Source organism: Macrobrachium nipponense, chromosome 47, assembly GCF_015104395.2.
Source record: "Macrobrachium nipponense isolate FS-2020 chromosome 47, ASM1510439v2, whole genome shotgun sequence".
NCBI lineage: Eukaryota > Metazoa > Arthropoda > Malacostraca > Decapoda > Palaemonidae > Macrobrachium > Macrobrachium nipponense.
Genome location: NC_087222.1, coordinates 26,568,229 through 26,581,316, shown reverse-complemented (window position 1 = coordinate 26,581,316; position 13,088 = coordinate 26,568,229). Strand labels below are relative to the sequence as shown.

At 38.9% G+C, this 13,088-nt stretch overlaps 1 long non-coding RNA gene across 2 annotated transcripts in view; it reads right to left on the bottom strand.

Moving 5' to 3' along the window:
• Positions 1 to 13,088, bottom strand: part of LOC135204811 (uncharacterized) — a 90,177-nt gene that overhangs the window by 34,213 nt on the left and 42,876 nt on the right. The gene's annotated exons all lie outside the window — the stretch shown is intronic.

Below are 13,088 nucleotides of genomic sequence, written 5' to 3'. Positions count from 1 at the left end.
TCTTCTGAAGAGTCTAGTCTGTCAATAGACATTTTGCTATGTAGCCAGACTTTGGAATTCTGTTTAGTACCATGGCTACTAAAAGACACCAAGTTGCCCCACCCATCGAACGCTGCGCTTAGGAACCCAAGTAAGATAAGTCTAGATTGATTGATAGACGATAAACCTTACCGTGTCTTCTAAGTCTATGGACCCACAGGTGCGCAGGAGGACATATGGAAGCGACAAAGGCTACACACCTGCCCTCTGCACACAGGTGTGGCAAGGGGCCGTAACTCGCCAGGTGTCCCGCTCGACCGGGAATGCGACGCTTTTAAAATTAACTCCGTCCAAAACTTTCCTGCTCTTTAAAGAATTGCTGATGAACTCACTAAAGAGTTCAGGATGGAAGAAGTTGAACAGAGCAGGATCAGTGAGGTAATGTGGGGATCGCTATCATGACTGGGCTGATTCGGGGGTTAATATCATGATTTTGCTGGTCACGATTTGTGACGATTGTGCATTTTCTCACTTTTTCCCTCTCTCTCTCTCTCTCTCCTCTCTCTATCTCGTCTCTCACACACATACACACACACACACAAACACCTCATGGTCTAATGATCGCGATACTCGTATCGCGAGCAAGAGAGAGAATGGGCGCCAGTTTTCTCAATTTGATTCCTCTTCTGGATTTAAGGCTTCTAGTGAATTTTAAAAATTTCACATACACACATATATATATGTATATATTATATATAACATCAAATATATCTATATATATATATATATATATATATATATTGTTACACTCAATTGCGATGACCTCAACCAAGTTACGAAGTCTTTTATCGCGCGTAAAAAAATACCCCTATACTAATGATAAAAATCTCGGTAGCGACTGGCGACCAGATTACACACCCATTACCCAGCGTCCAAAAGATCAAGGTGAATTTAGTGATAAAACGAGATATCTGCTGATAAGTCCAGGCGATAAAAAGATAATGTATATACCATAAAATAGAACCAGACATCTTTCATCTGGGAGGTTTTGAACTCTTGCATAACCCAACCAAAAAGCTCTTATTTTGCCCTTTTCTCTTGTTACGCCATTCCTCTTAAGGATAGGGCCGTCCTTAAATTGGCGGGGGTGCCTTCTTTGGCCCACCTCCTAACCCCCCTCCCCCTCAACAACAATCTTCTAAAAGTTTGGGTTGGTCTTGATTTGATAGACATAATCGATTCAGGGAGAGTTCTGTTGGGTTAAATCTTTTTTATGTTTTCGTTTTGGGCAGAAAATGGGACTGAGTTATGATACATCGTAAGTTGATGTGTTTATACGAATAAATTAGTGTTTATAATCATAAATAATAATGCGGTACTGTTTAAATATAGCTGTATTCATGGACAGTTGGGTGGTACTAGTGTCAATATTTGGGCGGATTCTATCCTGAAAACTCCAACTTTGTTTATGTTTTATTTTTTTAACGGAAAGGGGACGGATTTATAATACATCATAAATTCGTGTATCTACTTACACGAACGTACGTTTATACCCCACAAAAATGCTACAATGCCGTAGAAATAACCCCTCCACTTGACTGCATAGGAGTCCAACCCCGTAATACGTTAACACATTGGCTCCCATTATACTCAACATACGTGAGCTTCTACGCGTTCGCGCGCCTCAAAAACCCTCGCCATTAACTGCGCATATATCTGACTTGCACTCAATAGAAGCCCGGGTATATTCTCCGTACCGACATAGATATCAATTCGTTTATGGGTCTAACCCTCTCCCCCATTCCCCATTCCCCGAATTCAAGAGGGCAGATTCGTCGTGCACCCTACCCGAATTTTCAGCTCGGCTTTAGCGACATAAATCTTCATATATATTATATCATTTAAGAGTTGGTTTGGGTAGACCGTATACATGTGAATAGATAGATATATGGACTTTTATTTCTGGGTTATGTATTAATCTTGGAAGCCTGTCGTTTATAATGATTAATGGTAATAACCTCAGACGCCAGCGGTCATTGCTAGCTATAGCAGCAGCTACCCCTAGAGACTCATATGCTGTTATAAATCTTCATATATAACGCTATTTCACGCTTTATTTTGGCTTGACCGTTATAATACGTAAGAAGATAAGATATAGACCTTTATCTCTGGGTTATACACAAGTCGTGGAAGCCCGTCATTCATAATAAATAAAAGTGACAGCAACGCTAACTTTAGACGCATTGAGTATAATGGCTCCCGCCCTGCCCGTAGACTCGGCGCCAATGACGTAAACACTTTCGCGTCTAAATAAGGCTCCACTTTCGTCAGTCGGGGGCCGAGGGCAGACTAGGAAGACGCAGACAAAAACAACGAAGATGCAAAGACACGAAGACGGACATACAAAGGCGAGAAACGACAGAAAACGACGAAAAAAAAACAAAAAAAAAAAAAAAAAAAAAAAAAAGGGGGATGGGAAAGAAACAAAAGGGCTGGTGCTTCGAGGAGGTCGTTAGTGGCTTAGCAACTCGGCCGGGTATATATTTTGGGGGCATCATGGCTTATGACACTTCTTGTTTTTGCTTATGTTTCCTCTTGTTGTTCCTCCCCTCCTCCTCTTTCTTCTTGTTCCTTTTAATATTAATCATCATTAAACTATTAAAATCTTCAGCCACTTTCTTCGTAGTGTTTGGGAAAGATGGGAGATCGGCCTACGAAAGATGTAGCAATTCTCTTATTCTCTCTCTCTCTCTCCCCTTCTTCTTCTTCTCCTTCTCTTCTCCTTCTTCTTCTTCATAATATCATCACCATCATCATCATTAACTCCATAATCTTCATCCTCTTTCTACCACAAGTTAGAAATGTTTAGACATTTTGTCTATTATCAATTTAATGATAGTAATTTGTGATGTGATTCTAGGCCTAGACTCACCTGAACTTGGCTTCGACTCAAAAATGTCCATTGAACTGCCATTATAATAATCAATGATTACGATTGTTAAAATTATTATTATCAGAATTATTAATCAAGAAGATAAATAGTCACTCTACATTCATATCTACACCGACAGACCTTCTGGAATTTCAAAAAATCATGGCCATTAAAAAAAATTAGTCGCTACATTATGTCGATAAACTGATGCCATGGAGGCCTTATGCCACCCCCTAAGGGCATCCATCATCTTCGTTGGAAAATACCCATTAACAAATGCCCTGTAGGCTGTAGTGCATCTCCTTGTAGTATATCCTACATTCCTTCGTAGGTCTAGTCCTAACGGTATGTGTACGAGGATGTCAGGACGCGCCCCCTGCCATTGGCCCCCCCCCCATCCCCCCCCCCCCTTCCACCCTTCGCCAGCCCCCCCCCCCCCCAAAAGACAATGGGTAGGATGGATGAATTCCTTATTCTCGGTTATTATCCTCCATCTTCTTCTTCTTCTTCTTCTTCTTCGTTCTTCTTCTTCTTCTTCTTCTTCTTCTTCTACGGTTACGGGGCAGTGTTGTCGCCAAGATACCTCTCTCTCTCTCTCTCTCTCTCTCTCTTCTCTCTCTCTCTCTCTCTCTCTCTCTCCTGAGATGCTGGTGGTCCGTTTTCTTAATTATTCCTTATCTCCATTATTATATTATTATTGATATTATTATTTATATTATTATATTATTATTATTATTATTATTATTATTATTATTATTAGCCTTTAAACTCAGTAAGATAAAAGTTATTTTATCTCTCGCTCCAGAGAGAAAAATCTGACAATGAATAATAATTATCATCCATTTATAATAAACAAAGACATTTGCAACTTAAGAAAATAAAGAATAATTAGAATATTTGAACGTAAAGAATATTTTAAAGATGGAATAATAAAGTCGGGGGGGGAAATGATAAGTCCTAGAAAAGTGAGTTTTTTAAGGAATTTCTTTAAAAAAAATTAAAAAAAAATACATTTATATTAATATATTAATATTATAATATATATAATATATATATAGATATATATAATATATAGATATTATATATATATAAAGAAGGGGTACTATTTAATGAATAAATATATAAATAAAGGGTATGATAAAGAATATAGAAGAAGCAGAGAAAAGGAAGAAAATGGTAAATATAAAACAAACAAGTTCAAAGAAAAAAAATCTAGGATGAGCCGTTACAGAGAAGAGATATATTTTCGACTTTTGATTGTTGACAGTTTTAAGTTTCTAGAGTGAATTTATGGTTGTTTTTTGTTGTTGTTTATTGGTTGTTTATTGTATATTGGTGTTTTTTATTTATTTATCACCAAAAGCTACGACATTTCCAACCTGTCATTTAATGGGAAGGTGAAATATCGTCAATTGGGGTCAAACCAGGTCTATCATCATTTTTAACTCGTGTCAGTCAAAGCTCAAGTAGACTTTTTAACGATTTTAAGGCCTAGATGCTTTATTATAGTAGCCTATCTCCAATATCTTAATATTCTAATGTATTTTTTAATTAGATTTTAGCTTGGTTGGGTCAAAAGAATTGATTTTATAGGTCGTTGTAGGTCAGAGGTCTAGTTACTAGGCCTATTTTTCAAGAGGATTAGGCTTAGCTGCCTTATAATAATAAGCCTAGCCAGGGTGAGTGGGGACCCATTATATACTCCCCCATAACCTAACCTAACCTGGGGCATTGTTACAACTTAACCGAGTAATAGGCCTATACGGAAATGCATTAGTATCCCCGTTTGTCGTCCTTAGCGGGTAGGGGGTTCTTAGCCCCCTCCTCCTTAACCCCCTTTACCCTGGGCCATCGTAATCCTTATCTGGGTAGGGGCCTGTACAACCCCCTTCTCCACTCTGCCTGCCTTAAGCCTGTCTTAACCTGCCTAGGGCATCATGGTATGGAACCTTTCCCTCATGCCCTCACCCACCCAAGTCCCGCCATCCTGACATAAGACACTATAGGTCATATTAGCATAGAGGGGCACTTGACCCCCAACCATTCTGACCTGACCTGGGGCACCATAATTCATATTAGTTACTGATATTCGTCCCCTGGGTCCAACTGGGTATGAGGTCAGTCCCCCCCCCCCTTACACGTACCCCATCATTGACCACTGAACGTCTTCCCTTCCCTTTACCTCACCTTGCCACACATACCCAGTGGGTATCTCAGGTAAAAAGAAGGTGGAATATGAAACATGTTATTGTTTACTGTTATTTTGGAGAATTTTATATTAATTTCGATTGAAAGTGGTCAGTATCCCCACTGAAAATGTTCAGTATGCCCAATAGGGTATACTGAATAACCCCCCATCCCCCGCCCTTACACCTAGGTTAGTTCCCCTGAGTCAGAAAGGTTAGCTTAGCTGATAGTGGTTTCCATCTTTACATTTCGTCATTTCTGTGTCAAAATGGTGACCATGCCTTTTCCTTGCTTAGTTCAGCGAGAGAAATCTCTCTCTCTCTCTCTCTCTCTCTCTCTCATCTCTCTCTCTCTCTCTCTCTCTCTCTCTCTCTCTTGGCAAATGTTTCCTTCTTCTATTTCTAAGTTCTGGCAAATTCTGTGCTGACAGATTGGCTGTTTTAGGCTGTTGGACATTTTTGACAATTGGCTGTTTTGGGTTAATTTTGGTTTGAAAGGTTTTTTTTGGAAGATTTTTTATATAGGTTTATTATTGTCTGGAATTGTTTGTGAATGGTTTAGAGAGAGAGAGAGAGAGAGAGAGAGAGAGAGAGAGAATCATTACTATATTATTATCATTATTATTATTATATTTTTTTTTTTTTTGCTCTATCACAGTCCTCCAATTCGACTGGATGGTATTTGTAATGTTGGGGGTTCCGGGTTGCATCCTGCCTCCTTAGAGTCCATCACTTTTCTTACTATGAGCGCCGTTTCTAGGATCACACTCTTCTGCATGAGTCCTGGAGCTACTTCAGCGTCTAGTTTTTCTAGATTCCTTTTCAGGGATCTTGGGATGGTGCCTTGTGGTGCCGTGGCAGAGTGGGTTAGGTCGTCAATGGACTGGTTAAGCAACATTGGGGCTGGTCAGTCGTTGGATGGGTGACCGCTCTCCTCGGCGTTGATTTCCTTGGGAAAGGATCTTTACCATAATTTCCTCAGTCTACTCAGCTGTAAATGAGTACCTATCCCTGATGGGTAGGGTCCAGCTATGGGTTAAATAGCAAAACTCAGCAATGATGGAAAGAAATGAAGGAATAAACGACAACGACGTAAATGGAACCTCTGGCAACAGAGGAGCTTCGTCCGGCAGCCAGGTATTCAACCCAATTGAAGAGGAAGACGGTCAGGTACTTGGAGGTCGTTCATCCAGAAACTGACCACCACAACGACAGTAACCAACAGCCTGAGATTGGAGCTGCAGAATATTATTATTATTATTATTTTAGAGTTCCCCCTTATTCGTAGGTCACTCTCGTCTTGATCATAGGCCACGCCCACAACCCCCGAACGCCGCGCCCCCCCCCCCCCCCAAACGGGAATATTCCAGGCTTCCACCCATTCCTGTTTCATCTTTGCTTCCAATGCTTGTTACAACGCCAAACTTTGTGACTGTCGAGTGGTGAGGTCATTGCCACCAACTTCTCTCTCTCTCTCTCTCTCCCCAGTCCTCCTCGACTTACAAGGAATGACAGCAGCCACCTCACAGGCATTTGAAGTGAAGTGGCCCTTGGATCTCCCCTTGGGGGGAACTCTCCCTGTCTCTCTCCTCCTCCTCCTCCTCTTGACGAAAGCTTTCCTCCTCCTCCTCCTCCTCCTCCTCCTCCTTCAGTGTCTGCTGCGACTCCATGGAGGGGCTTTTGGCATAAAGTGGAGGAGGGCCCTTCTGAATCACATCTGAAGTGAGATTGGAGTCAATCCTTTTACCGGGGACATCCCTACCGACAAGTTCGTTGACCAAGGTCAGGGTTGGCTGACGGGGGTGGGCTTCGAAGTCTTGATGTCTAGAGGTTTGTATATGTATATATACATATAGCATAGTAACCAGTACGTATTTGGATTAAAACACTTAGCATAGTATTTACTTGTATATCAATTCTGCATTATTATTTATATTAGCCTTGTCTGCAAGTAATATTATGTATTATTAGCTTTTTTATATGTCTCTCTCTCTCTCTCTCTCATGTTTGACGTCAAGAAAAACCCTCTCTCTTGTGCAATGTAGAACCAGATCTCTCTCTCTCTCTCTCTATCTCTCTACATCAAGAGTATACCCTTTAAGAGCTTCCCTCCTCTCACCCATTCCACTCCTCCACCCATTCAAGTGTCAGCAAATAGCTTTAGACAAACAAATACCCACAACCCCCAACCCCCACCCAACTTCCTTGCATAAGATTGGAGAAGGTTTAGTGAGAGATGATCACCTTGTGGTATGCCTTTTCATTTCCCTCAGTTGTTGATTGTGTTCAGTATCTGTTACCATGGAAACCATCCCATTTACGTTTCACTTCCTCCCCAAATCACCATCCCCCCAAACAAAGTCACGTACATAATAAATGTACCAATTTTTTTTTCTTTCTTTCTTTTTAAATCAAACTTCCTTCTCACGATCTTGAAAACAGTAGGCGTTAAAGGTTCAAGTTTTTCTCCTATTTTCAAAACCTCAGAATTATTGTCATTCTTCCTTACCTTAGTTGTGGACAGACCTTTTTATAATGTGACAGATATAGTGAGATACAGTGAGGTACAGTGAGTCACAATTCACTGGTAATTTCAAAGCCTCAACAGACTAGCATTTAGAACCAATGCCATTCTTCCTTACATAACTTGTAGACAGACCTTTCCATAATGTGAACAGATTACAGTGAGATACAGTGAGTTACAGTGCTGCCCTGAATGACGAGGTATACAGTTAGGTATACAGTTACAGACGTTTTCATTTTCCCTCGTGGTTCATGGCTTGTAATGGTTCTCCATGTGTTAAAACTTCTGTTGGTGAAGTGAAAAAACATTATTGGAAGTCAGTGTAAGTGTATTATTATTATTATTGTTATTATTATATTATTATTATTATATTATTATTATTATTATTATTATTATTGATTATTATTATTATATTCAGTCTCTTGACTTATTCACCCGATACCTTTACAGGCCTCTGTTATTATTATCATTATTATTACCACAGGCAGATACTTGATACAACCTTACACTAAAGCAATATGCAAAACAAATCATACCCATCTCATCTCCTTCACAACCCACATGGAAACACCCTCATAAAAAAAAACAACAACATAGACACATAATCATCAGGAAGTGACCTATCGCCTTGAAAACCTACACCCTTCACACCACCGAAGTTTCCTCACCAAATGTCCTCCCTGAGGAGAGAGAGAGAGAGAGAGAGAGAGAGAGAGAGAGAGAGAGAGAGAGAGAGAGAGAGGTGGAATTACATCTCCGCATGTACACACACACAAAAAGAAGACCACATGATCGGCCTCTCTGGTTTAAGATCCATCGAGAGGGAGAGTGTTTTTTTTTTTTTAACACGTTCCTACGCATTTCTACACGATTCTAAACGTCCTACTATAAACCCTAAACGCACCTAGATTCGGGCGAATGTTGTCTACTCATTTCTACGCATCCCACTAAGCCCTAAACACATCCAGACTTGCTATGAATCACAGTTTGAAAACTAACGTTGGAATTTAAATGGAATTTCGTGGGGCACAGCGAAGAATGCGAGAGAGAGAGCACTGAACTGCATAAAAAATACACGTAATATATTTATATATATATACAAATATAGAAATATTTAATACAGGAATCATAAATACACTTTTAATAAAATACTCGCAAAGATGAACAGAAATGGACGTGAGATTACACAAAAATACACAAAAAATACACAACAAATGTACTATCACACAAAAAATATACACAAGCATACACAGAAATAAACATAAGGCATAAACAGAAAATACGCAAACAAATCACAAATGCACAAAGAATTTCACTCAAAAATAATCGTTAAAAATACACACACACACACGCGCAGAGAAATGCATAATATACACACATCTGACACTTCGCAACCTACACCTAACACCCACACCCCCTACCTCTTACTACACCCACCCAGCAGCTGAAAAGAAGACCCACAAAACCATCAAATATAACATAAACCAAACTAAACATCTCTGGTGTGGAAGTGTGCAACATGGCTTCTCCTCTTATCGCTCTTCTTTTGTCTTCGTCTTCTGTTTGGCATGCACGCGCAAGCACTTCAGATTAAGCAAGCAAGCAAGCAAGATCTGCTGCTGTTTCTTTGTTTGTTTGTATGGTACTTTTACCTTGCATGGAACCAGTGGTTATTCAGCAACGGGACTTCTTTTGGTAATCGTTCTCTTATTCTTGTCTAAGGGGTTGTTTACTGAACTGTTTTCGGTCTGCGCATGCGCCGGTCGTGACGTCACGTCATGCCAGAGGTTTGTGTGTGGACCGTAAATGTTTTATTTGGGATTGTGTTTGCTGGTTGTGGGGTTTTTGAGAGAGAAAGAGAGACAGACAGAGACAGAGAGAGAGAGAGAATGTTCTTTAACAGTTGTGTATGGAGAGAGACAGACAGACAGACAAACAAACAAACAAAGAGAGAGAATGTTCTATATTAGTTATGCAGAGAGGAGAGAGAGAGAGAGAGAGAGAGTCGATTGCAAAATGCCTAAACTCTTCTCGTAGATTCTGTAGTACAACCATTCTGTAGAATTGTCTGTAGATAAACCGAGATCGAATGACGTCACATCCAGAGGAAATTGCGTAATTCCACTGATATCGAAAATACGTACCTGTCGTCATATAACTCGCATGACGTAACGGGGTAGTTGTGCTCGTAATTATACCACCAAATCAGGCTGTAAATTGCTGTTTATGAATTGGTAATTAAGGTGTAAAAATCATGTATAATTATAGTCTTATGAAGCTATAATTATTTAGCTCAATTATTTCCATATTTCGGTGTTATAGGTAGATTACATTAGATGATAGGATACCGTGGAATGGTTTATAGATTGTTATAAGCCCTTTGTTCCTATATATAAAAAAAGATTGTGTGTTCTATAAAGTGATTTCCTGTGGTGTAGCGGTTCACATAGGCGTTAAAATGTACGTGTAATGACTTGAAATTCAAGCTTCCAAAGAATATATATTCATTTGAAAGTAGTTTGTGGAAGTTACAGCAGATACAGAAAGAAATAAAGAATTTAAAAAGTATAGTAAGATAAATTGATGAATAAATAGAAAGAAATACAATTAGATTATTAAAAATAACAGAATTGCTTCAGTAAAATGAACAAGTTTTTGGTAGTTTATTTCTTAATCTGGCCATATCATTGTTTTGTTTATTTTTTGTTGTTGTTGGGGGGGGGTGGGGGCTAGACAGCCTCCACTGTCTAGCAACAGATAGTAATTGCATATAAACGCAACATTCTTGCAAAGCATGCAAGCGAGTCTAACTGCTGTTGCATTCTCCTTTAGTCCACGTGTTATGCCAAACGAGGTCGCATTTCTGGAGGAATTAGGATACACGCGCGTGTGGGTTTCAGACTTCCAAGGGGGTGGGGGGCGGCGTCCCCTAACCCCCTCTTGCAAGGTATCATGGCTAGCAGAGGCCAGTAAGTCTGTCTCTCGTACTTGGTTGTTACTGATACGTTCTCTCTTCTGTCTGTCTGTCTCTCTCTCTCTCAGGAGTCTGTAAGGTTGAGTGCTCCACAGTGTCTCCGTCTAACATTACGGGATACTGTGGTTGTTTCAGAGCGATACCTTTTATCTATCGGTCTTGTCCTTGGCTAAAAACCTGTTCTGACCAAGCTATACACACACACACACTATCTCTCTCTCTCTATCCTCCCCCTGAGAGCTAGATCAAGATCAGACTCTGAGGTCACGGGTCAGCGAAGTAAATGATATATATATAGCCTCTTATTGTTTCAGGCTAAAAGCTTTGGAGAGAGACGAGAGAGAGAGAGAGAGGAGAGAGAAGAGAGGAGAGAGAGAGGCTTGGTCACGAAAACAATGAATTTTTTGCCAACATTCTGATAAGGGAGGCAAAGGTAAAGATAGAAACACCTTTCTCTCTCTCTCTCCAGAGATACGTAGCTTTCTATCTCAGAATTACGTAGTATAACAGTTTTATAAAAGTTCTCGAAGCTAGTAGTACTAGTACACAAAGCTGTGGTCACGTCAGAGAGAGAGAGAGAGAGAGAGAGAGAGAGAGAGAGATACTACCCGTGTGTGAGAGAGATGGTCAACTTGGGTACATCTGAACTCGGGCACAACACAAACGATAAGGTTACTGGCCGGAGTTCTCTGCGTTGATACAGTTTCTCTCTCTCAAATGACCTTACCACACTTACAGAGATATTTTAGGGCATGGGTTCATATTGATAGAAACCATATTTCCTTATTTTTGTTAATTTGGGGGTCTGGGGCATTTTCCCCTTGACCATTAATTTTGCAAGGCCAAACGTCTTTTAGCAAACACGCCAGTCTTAGGCTAAGACTCTTAGCCAGTCAAGTCTCTACAGAAATTGTGAAGTCTAAACCAATAATAAAAATAAAAGTTCCTGCACATCCCTAGGACGTCTGTAGGACAAAAGTCACATTATCTTGAACTATGGTCCCCAGACGTCCTTGCAGCTGTTAGGGAGGCGTCAATGGGACTCAGGAAAGGGGCCAGTTGCCAAAACAGCCTTATTGCGAGACAAGTCTAATGGGAAAATGGGTGTGAACTATTTTGTTTACATGGATGTTGAGGTGGGGTAAGCATTTCTTAAAAGAAAGTGGCTGGGTTTATTATTAATATTATTATTATTATTATTATTATTATTTATATTATTATTATATTATTATTATTATATTATTACTATACTATTATTATTATTATCATTTGCTTGTATCATTCAAAATTCATTCTTATTGATCTAAGATAAAAGTTTTTTTTTTTTTACTTTTAAAATATCAGTCATCGTTTAGAAATGAACAAACAAAAAGTCAAAAACAAAAGAAAAAAAGTTTCTGATGAATAAAATTCTTTAGAGGAAAAAAGTAATATATAATATATATATATAATATATATAATATTAATTTATATATATAGATATTATATATATATATATATATATATAATATATATACATAAATTTTAGAGAAAACTCTCTCTCCCTCACACACACATACACGTGTACAAAGTGAAATTGAACCATCCACCCGTGAAACTTAAACTTTTCATGCCAAGTTCCTGTCACAATTACTGAGTAATATATTATTCTTTGTTGTATTTCTAATCCCAATAACTGTAGTAATTGATTTGTGACAGATTACTATGATAGCAGATGGAGTTAAGAGCAAAATGCTAAATAGATTGGGCATTGCTAACCTGACAAAGACAATACGTAATACTAAGTAAGGCAATGGTTAGTCTGCATGAACATTTGATATTTTGTTAGAAAATTTATATTTTACAAAATATTATTGACACTTGGTATAGCAGAGATGCATCCATTTGAGGGAACATATGAGGTATGAGTGGACTTTATCTCATGTATGAGACATTCTTACCTTTTTTTTAAGCCTTCGTCTTCATTTTAACATGTATGTCAACCTAAAACAAAGTGATGGGTTAAGTAATGTAACATATATATAAAATTAAATTTCACTTTTAATAGCTTTAGGTTTCACCGCAGTTTAACCTACGTCAGTGTCTCGGGTAAAGTAATGTGCTAGTTATTAAATACAAATGTGAAATTAAATATTAAAAGGTATTCTCGTCTTCAGAAGAAGCTGTGAGCTGTTATCTTCTTCACTTGCAGATAAATATCGTACGAAGATCACCATTTAGATGACGTCAATAAAAAGGATTTTCGTCTGATTATCTACGCAGATTTTTACCCAGTCAGGGAACGTAACGGCTCGTGAGTATAACTATTTGTGTAATATTTAGATAAGGAACCACTTCCATTAAGTGTTTGATACAGATAATGGCTGGTTTACACATTAATATAGAATTTCAAGCCTAAGGTCTTTTGCAATATTTTGCACGTGGTCCTGTCAACAAAAATTAAACTCAACTTTAGTGCCACACAATTTTACTGGTGTTGATAGAACAATTTCC